Source organism: Simochromis diagramma, unplaced genomic scaffold (assembly GCF_900408965.1).
Source record: "Simochromis diagramma unplaced genomic scaffold, fSimDia1.1 OVJJ01000367.1, whole genome shotgun sequence".
NCBI lineage: Eukaryota > Metazoa > Chordata > Actinopteri > Cichliformes > Cichlidae > Simochromis > Simochromis diagramma.
The window spans coordinates 921469-932309 of record NW_024387288.1 but is presented as its reverse complement, the minus strand read 5'-3'; the positions used below and the strand labels follow the sequence as shown (position 1 = coordinate 932309).

The 10841-nt window shown below is 43.0% G+C and overlaps 1 long non-coding RNA gene across 1 annotated transcript; it reads right to left on the bottom strand.

The window, feature by feature from the left end:
* Window positions 1-849: 849 nt before the first annotated feature.
* On the bottom strand, window positions 850-5781 carry LOC120716376. Its single transcript, XR_005691881.1, has 2 exons — window positions 5270-5781; window positions 850-1743 (listed from the first exon to the last, which is right to left on the bottom strand). It is a non-coding gene; the product is annotated as an uncharacterized LOC120716376 (long non-coding RNA).
* Window positions 5782-10841: the final 5060 nt, after the last annotated feature.

Below are 10841 nucleotides of genomic sequence, written 5' to 3'. Positions count from 1 at the left end.
CGAAGTGTATGTTGTGTCATAACCGTGTATATCCATATGGGTGCGGATTGTCTGTGCTAAGGGTTCCAGAGCCAGAGCAAATAGTAGTGGGCTAAGAGCACATCCTTGTCTTGTGCCTCTGCTGAGTTTAAACTGAGTTGATAATGTCTGATTTGTAAGAATTCTGGCTGTAGGGTTTTTATAAAGTAGTTTTATCCAAGAAATGAAATCTTGTCCCAGTTGAAATTTTTCTAGGACTGCGAAAAGGTAGGGCCACTCCACATGATCAAATGCCTTTTCGGCGTCCAAACTAAGTATAAGTAGGTCCTGTTGCACCTTGGGGGAATAGATTATATTAAATAGACGTCGGAGGTTATTAAAAGAACTCCTGTTTGGTATAAAACCTGTTTGGTCTGGGTGCACCAGTTTATCTATTACTGTATTAAGTCTGCTCGCTAGTATTTTAGCCAGAATTTTTTGATCTGTGTTTAGTAAAGAAATAGGTCTATATGATCCCACTTCCTCCAATGCTTTGCCTTTTTTTGGAAGTACTATAATAGTTGCTTCATTCAATGTTGGAGGTAAAGTGCTCATTTTATATGCGTGGCTAACACTGAGCAGTGCTGGTTTTCTAACACTGGAATATTTCTAACATTTTGAGTTATTTTCCAGTGTTAGAAAATCAGCACTGCTCAGTGTTAGCCATTGTTAATCTTCAAAACTGACTAGGTTACTTTTAAACATATAACACTGTCAAAAGTGTTAATTTAACACTCAACAGTGTTGTATTTAACACTCAGAGGTGTGGACCCATATAGACTCTCTAGTGTTAATTTAACACTGGAGATTTTGCTGTGTAAGAACAGACTCTGAAATAACCTGGGTAACTCAGCTTTATCCCAACAGTTTTTTTTTTTTCAAAACAATCACTTTGTGTCCTTCACCAATTTAGTCTTGACATTTAAAATTATAACCCAACATAACATTTAATCTGTGAAAATCAAGACTTTTTTTAAAAAGCAAAACAGGAAAAAACAACACTCTAACAACACTCTAAAGACAGAAGGGGATATCATACAACGCAAAGATCATAAAATCCAGGATCCATCCACCCCGCTCACTCCAGATCAGGCCTGACAGGAAGCTGCAGCTTGTCCAACACAAAAACACAACGTAAGACAAGTAAACCCAGTGCACCGTGGAACACAGAAAAGTCCCTTTATGCAGTTTACTCTCTTTCTTCACACACACACATTTTATTTTATTTTGTGGACCTCCTCATCACCACCACGTCACCATCACAGTATCTCCAGTTGTTCCATACTTTAAAGTATTTGAGCAGTAGAATAAAAAGCAGAAGCTAATGGTCCTCACACCTCACTAGGTATCCTTCTCTTCTCCTGTTCTTCCCTTCTCCACAGTGGAAGAAAGTGAAGTGTGTTTAAATCCTTTCAGCAGAATAAATCTGAGGCTCTTCTGTCCACATGCACCTTCTTCTCCTCCACTGACTTACCTTTATTCATCTTGAGCTTCTTTGTGATCAGATTGGTCACTGTCACAGCATCATTCAAAGCATATTTCTGGACTATCAGATCCACCATTTCCGTCCTGCTCAAAGTCTCCAGGCCCATCTTCCTGATGGCCGGGAAATCTCCCAGTAACTCCGGATCCTGGAGATAGCACTGGAATGAATTCAGCTCCTCATCTCTCAAATCCTGTAGCACCTCCAGCAGCTGGTGCTTCACCCGCATCTCCATGTCTGACCTGTGGAAACATCAGAGCTCACCTGTGACTGTCAGAGAGCTCATGGGGTTTCAGACCAGCATGACTGTGCACACAACACAACACAAATTCCTCCTACCTGTGACATCAGTCTTTATAATTCCTTCCCATTTCACCTGGGCTCCTCACTTGTAAGAGCTTGGTTTTATTCTACATCGTACTCTTTAACTTAGGACCATTTACAGTGGGATGCAAAAGTTTGGGCAACCTTGTTAATAGTCATTATTTTCCTGTATAAATCGTTGGTTGTTACAATAAAAAATGTCAGTTAGATATATCATATAGGAGACACACACAGTGATATTTGAGAAGTAAAATGAAGTTTATTGGATTTACAGAAAGTGTTGCAATAATTGTTTAAAACAAAATCAGGCAGGTGCAAAGATTTGGGCACTGTTGTCATTTTATTGATTCCAAAACCTTTAGAACTAATTATTGGAACTCAAATTGGCTTGGTAAGCTCAGTGACCCCTGGCCTACATACACAGGTGAATCCAATAATGAGAAATAGTATTTAAGGGGGTCAATTGTAACTTTCCTGCCTCTTTTAATTTTCTCTGAAGAGTAGCAACATGGGGGTCTCAAGACAACTCTCAAATGACTTGAAGACAAAGATTGTTCACCATCATGGTTTAGGGGAAGGATACAGAAAGCTGTCTCAGAGATTTAAGCTGTCTGTTTCCACAGTTAGGAACATATTGAGAAAATGGAAGACCACAGGCTCAGTTTAAGTTAAGGCTCGAAGTGGCAGACGAACAAAAATCTCAGATAGACAGAAGTGACGAATGGTGAGAACAGTCAGAGTCAACCCACAGACCAACACCAAAGACCTAAAACATCATCTTGCAGCAGATGGAGTCACTGTGCATCGTTCAACCATCCGGCGCACTTTACACAAGGAGATGCTATATGCAACAGTGATGCAGAGGAAGCCTTTTCTCCGCCCACAGCACAAACAGAGCCGCTAAGGCACATTGGACAAGCCAGCTTCATTCTGGAATAAGGTGCTGTGGACTGATGAAACTAAAACTGAGTTATTTGGGCATAACAAGGGGCGTTATGCATGGAGGAAAAAGAACACAGCATTCCAAGAAAAACACCTGCTACCTACAGTAAAATATGGTGATGGTTCCATCATACTGTGGGGCTGTGTGGCCAGTGCAGGGACTGGGAATCTTGTCAAAGTTGAGGGACACATGGATTCCACTCAGTATCAGCAGATTCTGGATACCAATGTCCTGGAATCAGTAACAAAGCTGAAGCTGCGCCGGGGCTGGATCATTCAATAAGACAACGACCCAAAACACTGCTCAAAATCCACTAAGGCATTCATGCAGAGGAACAAGTACAACGTTCTGGAATGGCCATCTCAGTCCCCAGACCTGAATATTATTGAAAATCTGTGGTGTGAGTTAAAGACAGCTGTCCATGTTCGGAAGCCATCAAAACTGAATGAACTAGAGATGTTTTGTAAAGAGGAATGGTCCAAAATACCTTCAACCACAATCCAGACTCTCATTGGAACCTACAAGAGGCTGTAATTTCTGCAAAAGGCGGATCTACTAAATATTGATTTCATTTCTTTTTTAGTGGTGCCCAAATTTATGCACCTGCCTGATTTTGTTTAAACAATTATTGCACACTTTCTGTAAGTCCAATAAACATAATTTCACTTCTCAAATATCACTATGTGTGTCTCCTATATGATATATTTAACTGACATTTTTTATTGTAACAACCAACAATTTATACAGGAAAATAATGACAAGGTTGCCCAAACTTTTGCATCCCACTGTAATTTAGCAAACTTCAGCTTATTTTTATTCGTTTTCAGATAAAGACTTTGTGTTTTCTCTCCTTCATATTTATATTTGAATTCTGCGAAAGTAATTTCCCCTCCCTGGATCAATTAAATGTTGTGATTTTACAAACACACTGTTCACAGAACATGCCAGTTTCCAGCAGTGCCCCTTGTGTTTAAGAGGAAAAATCATGAATCATATGCACCGAACGACAGTTGAGAGTACCCAGCCTTCTTGGAGTCCCTGGGTGGGATGCTTGAGGGTGGGTCCACCTGGGGATTCTGTTGTTTTACTGGGAGACTTCAAAGCCCATGTAGGTAACAACAGTGAGAGGAGGGGAGTGGCTGGGAGGAACGGCCTGCCAGATCTGAACCCAAGTGTTGTTCTGTTACTGGACTTCTGTGCAAATGACAGTTTGTCCATAACAAACACCATGTTCGAACATAAGGGCGTCCATAAGTGCACGTGACACCAGAACACTCTAGGCCGCAGGTCAATGATCTACCTGCCCTACCCTCACCTAGGGTCACAGCTACAGATGTTGACCAAAAGAACGAAATCGCAGATACAAGCAGGGAAAATCAGCTTTCTCCAAAGGGTGGCTGGCTTCTCCCTTAGAGATAGGGTGAAATGTTTATCCATCCAGGAAGGGCTCAGAGTAGAGCCGCTGCTCCTCCACATCGAAAGGAGCCAGTTGATGTGGTTCAGGCATCTGACTAGGATCCCTTCTGGGCGCCTCCTGGGTGAGGTGTTCCTGGCATGTCCCACCTGGAGCCCCCCGGGGCAGACCCAGGACATGCTACAGAGATTATATCTCTTGGCTGTCCTAGGAACCCCTTGATGTTTCCCCCGGACAAGCTAGAGGAGGTAGCCGGGAAGAGGGAGGTCTGGGCTCCTCTGCTTAGGCTGCTGCCCCGTGACGCAACCCCAGATAAACGGAAGAAGATGGATGGATCGACTGAGAACAACAAAGCTGCAGAAAGAACCTGTCGTTATGCAAACGAGCAGTTTATGATAAATTAATTTACACCAACACAGCCATAAAGACGACACGTACAGTTCACACACTCAAAAACAGCCAATCGACTCACACTGTAAATCATTCTGTATTCAAACGGATTCAAAACCTCTGATGCTCTGTGCAGCCAAGGCTTCATGAACTGTGACATCAGACACCTGCTGCAGGTGAGCAGATAAGCATCCAGTCTCACACAGAGACACACACACAGACAGTCACACACACACTCGTTTCTCGTATCATGTGAGGGTACGTCACAGCGCACATGTCTGAGTTTTCCATTCATGTGCGACGCGGGTAACAGTTAGCGGTTACAAAAACAGACATGCCAGTGCTGCGCGTGGTATGTGAGCGGCCCATAACTGACTGAAGCGACCACTGCTGTGTCACGTGCGTAAACGCGCCACTCTATTAACCTGAGGGCATGCAGCTACAGGGGTTAAACATCTGCACTGCGCAGTCTCCGTGTGTTCCTGTGGGGAAGGCTCGACCCCGCTGAGTCACCCTACCGCTTGACCCTGACCAGCTGGCAAACCGGAAGTGAACATCTGCCTGTAAGCGGAACAGCAGCAGCTCAGCTCTCTCTCTCTCTCACACACACACATACACACACCTACACACACACGCACGCACACACACACACACACACACACACACACACACACACACACACACACACACGGCTCACCTCTGTTGACAGTCCGGAAAACTCGGACCGGGGTTGCAAGTTAGACGGTCTTCTCCTGACTTCCGGTTTAAGAGGTTTAAGCCAATCAGAAGCTCCAGATGTTTGCCACACCCAGGAAATGTTTAGCAGCCTTTCAGTCACTCCCCCCCCCCACACACACACACATGAAACACTTTCACTTTGTTTCCAGATGCTTCATCATCTGCCTGTGCAGACTCCCTTCCTTCGTGCCAGATGTGATCCATACCGCCTAAAGTGATGTCATGAGGTAGTAAATATTAGAGTTGAATGTCTGGAGACCGGTCGAGACCACTTTTACGTGGTCTTGGTCTTTTCTTGGTCTCGACGGACTTTGGTCTTGGTCTTCTCTTGGTCTTGCTGTCTCGGTCTTGCTTTCTCAGATCGACATTGGCTGTATCGCAATTCAGGGTCTGCAGCCTTAAAGTACGCAGCCTTAACTGTCCTCAAGGACCACGTACTCAAAGACCGCTAAGGCCGGAAGTGCGAGGCTTGTGAAATGGGACGGTCTAGCCTCCGTCGCGCTGCCCAGGTTGCCTAGCAACCATGATACTAACAGCTGGAAACGTTTCATACGGCTTTGTTTGACAGAAATGAAGGAGAACATATTTTGTTCATTTGTTTCTACATGAGCTTTGTATGATTTGATAAGTATCTGAAGCTTAGACCACAGGACTGTAAAAACATGAGTTTTGGGCTTCATTTCTGTACTGAACAGTCATTTTAAGATTAGTTGGTAAATAACAATTAGCTAATGTTATTCATGAGACTAAAGTCATCTCACTTTGGTAATGCAAATATAATATGGCCAATATTATAGTTATTATATTAATCATTATTAGTTATTACAGCAGTGAGTTTGAACTCTGTGTCAACTTGAATCTTTACTGAAGCTCAGTAAAGATTCAAGTTGCAGTAATTTATATTTACTGTCACCTTAAATCTTCACTCAAAGACAAGTATCTTTGACAGTGTATATATAGGTGTATTATATATAAGAGACAAATATTGTTTTTAATATGTTGGTGTTAAGTTGAAATATTAAATGTTTGTCATTTTTATGTTTACCATTTGTACATAGTTTTAAAGAATTCTTTCTGTCCTCCCCTCCCCAGATCCTTAAGATTCTGGGAGGGGGGGCGGTAGTGTTTTATCACAGGAACACCCTTGTTTGAAGTTGGCAAACTTCCTCCCCTTTGTATGGCTTCACTGTGTTATCTAGGTGAACCATCTAGGGTGTGGGGGAGACTACCCTCTTTATGACCAAGGATGTTCCTCTTGTGCTTTTATGTTATATGACCCTTTGATCAACAGGATCACACACACACACACACACTCTTACTTAAATACAGAAGTTCACACATCTTAGGACCATGTGGGCGTGGCTTTGTTCTGACGTGTTTTGTGTAAACTGTGTCTCAATAAAAAGGGCAGCAAGGGAGGTCGTGGTCGAGGTCATTTTCGTGGTGGACACAGGCCTCCCTTGCGCAGGTGTTTGATCGAGCGACTGTCTTGTTTTCTTCATGATGAATAAGTCTCTAGAATTAGCGGGGCTTGTGGAAACACAGACACAACAGTTGGCATTACTAAATTTTGCTCAATGCTTACATATATGTGGAAAAAGCAAATGTATGAGCTGTGATAACTGTTTCTGATAGAATGAAGAGTAGACTGATATGTTAAATATTCCTTTATTGGGTGAGAAAATCATACCATGTCATAACTGCTTTAAGTCATACAGAATAGATATCAGAGCCTTAAACAGGCTGACTTCTGCTAAATGGGTCAAACTGGGCAGAAAGTATACAAACACATAACATTCTTATAGAATATGGTAAATGGCCTGTATTTGTATAGCACTTTACTAGTCCTAAGGACCCCAAAGCGCTTTACACATTCAGTCATCCACCCATTCACACACACTTTCACACACTGGGTGATGGCAAGCTACATTGTAGCCAGAGCCGCCCTGGGGCACACTGACAGAGGCGAGGCTGCCGGACACTGACGCCACCGGGCCCACCAGTAGGCAGTGGGTGAAGTGTCTTGCCTAAGGACGCAACGACTGAGACTGTCCAAGCCGGGATTCGAACCGGCAACCTTCCGATCACAAGACGAACTCCCAATTCTTTGAGCCACAATCGCCCTGGCCATTGTAAATATGATGTAACACTATAGATCAACTTACCTCAGAATATGTAAAGCATATAAACAATTACAGCAATATGATGCAACAAACACAGCAGTACTACTAAACCAAAATACTCAAAGCTTCATCGAACTGAAACAAACATGGACATTTATTTTTAGGTCCATTCTGCTGCTGATACATACTTTAGGGTTTTGAACATTAAACTTGTTTCTGCCTTTCATAGTGTTTAACTTGAAGGCCCTGAGTACTTCTCCCACACTGAAAACACTGGAATGATATAATTATTTGAACATTACCAAACAAGACTGATTCAGAACAGACAATTAGTTATGTTAAACTTTTCTAGCAGTCCTTCACAAACAAGGAACAGTCTGTCTCTCCATCTGTCAGCTGGTGCTCGCTCCTCCTCTTCCTCACACACTGCTGAGTGTGTCCTGGTGGATCATCAGGGGTGCAAAGCCTCACAGATGATGTGCAGCAGTGGGTCCTTCAGTCTGTCCTCACTCTGGACACTTGCAGATGTCACACATGGAAATCAAATGTGTGAGAAACTGCAGGATTCAAACACAAGTGTAACTTATAAACACATGTTCATACTTTTATTACACAATCAGAGAGAAAGAAAAAAGAGAGAGAGTGCAGGACAGACAGACAGGTGACAGTCTCAGGTGTATACACTGCTACAAAACAGCACAAGAGAAGGAGGATTTAGTGTTTGTGTTATTACGAGTGCTAAACAAGAAGAGTTCCCAGATGGTACAGTGGACACGTGTGACTCCTGTGATTAAAGCATCTTTTTTTTTAGCTTAACGAGTGAACCGTCAGCTCGTTCAAACACACGTTAAAGTCCGTTTGGCTCGACACCACCGAGCAGAGGCAGCAATATAAATAGCTGTCACGATCCTGGGTCTTTTGACCCAAGCGTTTTGAGTTTTAGTTTATGTTTAAGCCCTTCAGGTGTTCTAATGGTTCATTTTTTATCAGGCCTAGGTTGTTCTAGTCTTTGTTATTAGATTCCCCTTGTGTCTTCCACCCGCCGTTAAGTCTCCCTTGCACTTCATGTGTTCATGTCTGTGTCTTACGTGTCAAGTTCAGGTTGTCATGTCTGCGTCTTATGTTTCCTGTTTTATTTTTGAAGAGGTCTTGGTTCCTGTGTTCATCGTGTCTAGTATTACTCTTCCACTGGGACGTCGTTATGTTCATGTGTGTCAGCTGTTTCCCCCATGTGTTCCCACTTCTCTCATTAGCCTCCTGTGTGTATTTAGTCTGTTCCTTCTCATTCAGTCTTTGTCGGATCGTCTGTGTTGTTCCCATGCCAAGTCCTGCGTTCAGGTTTATATACATATATATATATAGATATATATATATATATATATATATATATATGCTCGCTCATCATCATTGCCATGTTTAGAGTTTTGTTTGTTTTTCTGTTTGCCAGGGTTTTTCAAAGTTCGTGCTTCCTTTCTAGTTTACCCAGTTTAGGTTATTGCTTAGTTTACATTGTTTTTGCCCTTTTATTTTGTACTGTTCTGTCTGCCTTAATAAACAGCTCATCATCAGTTAACTTTGAGTTTTAGAATGTCTGCACCTGGGTCCACTCTTCACAATCCACGCAGTTTGCCTCGGCAAACTGTGACAATAGCTAACATTAACAGTGCAGTGAATCTTGCTTGTGCCGTCATATTCAGAACTGCAAACCAAGCAGCATCACTGACTTTCAGCTTGTTTGTGTTGTGGATATATGACTGTCTGATAATTATCCATAAAATCCTCTGTAAGATTAAGGTCGACTATTGAACGGCGTATATTTTAAAGTAAAGGCTTTAAAACCAAGTAAACGCTGAAAGTACAAACATCACTAATGTCACATAACTTTGCCGACATGTGGCCAACAGTAATATTTTAAGTCTCATTATTAAACATTTGCATTATTCTTGCGTTGACCGGCAAAAGTGCACAAAGAATAGCACTCGGGTGGGAGTGTACTTTGTGGGTGGGTGGTTGTGTTTAAGTAGTGTGTTTTTAAACCTTGTGATCCACAAAACCGACATAACGTAAAAGAAGAACTGATTTTGCGTTACAGGTCGTAGGCTGGAGCAGAGCTTGCAATCAGACGCGAGTCATTTGCAGTTTTGGAATGCATCGGTGGGAACATCGCCTGCCATGATAGCAGCAACACGTGAGCGCGTTGGCATGGGGCAAGGTGCCCACAAGCAGCACCCGCTGCTTGTTGAGAAAGAGCGATACGTGCTTTCACGTCAAAAGTTGTCCATAAATAGTTCCTCCAATAACACCAGAAAAGAGTCAACCAGATTTGTCTCTAGTCATTTGTTAGATAAAATTGCGAAGGGCTCTGAAAACTCGCATAAAATATAGTGAAAAGTCCTAAGGTGGGCAACACTAGGCACGCTGGCGTGCTCACTACAACAAATGCTGAGCGTAACAAAGTCATGTGCGGACACATTTTAACCGCCCAAACAGCCAAGAACGCGCGGTTGGCAATACTTGTGGCAAGACAGTGGGGGGGTGGGGTGTGTCGTGGCAAACACACAACCTCGTCAAACAACTCAGATGAAATCATATCACAGAATAAAATGAGCTTAGTTGCGGCAAAATGAAGAGGAGGAGAGGGAGCGGTGCATGCTAGGGAGAGACAGACGATCTAACGGAGTCCTTGAGTGAGGCAGGAAGGCAAAATGCTCAATAGCAAACAACTTCAGTTTTTTATTTCTATATAGGATTCGGCTCATTAAGCTAAGAACAAGTAGTCTGATGTACTGTAATCATTGTGAAGCGAGATTGTTATATTAGGATTACAGGTATACAATGCAATTCTATATGTATTAGGTGAAAGTACAATGAAACATTAGGTTTTTGTACAGAAGTATCGGTAATCGGATCAGTAGGGCCGATACGCACCCTGGATTTTACTTGGTACGGATCTGAAAGGAAATCAGTGTATCGCACATCACTACCAAATGTCCCCAGCCGTTTACTTCGCGGCGCTACCCGACGCATGCTGAAGGACGCCAACCCACGTAGATCCCGCGAAGGCGGGTCCTCGGAGGAGGATGCGCCGGGGCGGTGTCCCAATTCAGGGTCTGTCAGCCTAAAGGCCGTCATTTTAAGGCCGAGTACCGGCACAGCGAGGGCAGACGAGGCTGTCCCAATTCAAAGGCTGCTCGAATGCGGAACGCAAATGCATCCTTGGTCAGTTCCTGAATTTTAAGGATGTGGGCATTGGACACGTCATGGCCCAACATATCCCAGAATTCATAAGCGCAGCAGTGGTGTGGATAATTTTGCCCCAAAAAAAACAAAACGGTTGGAAGCAGAAACGGCCAAGAGTAAGCTCTGAAAAGTAGGGGGAGTACTGAAATATTATGTAACTTATTTATT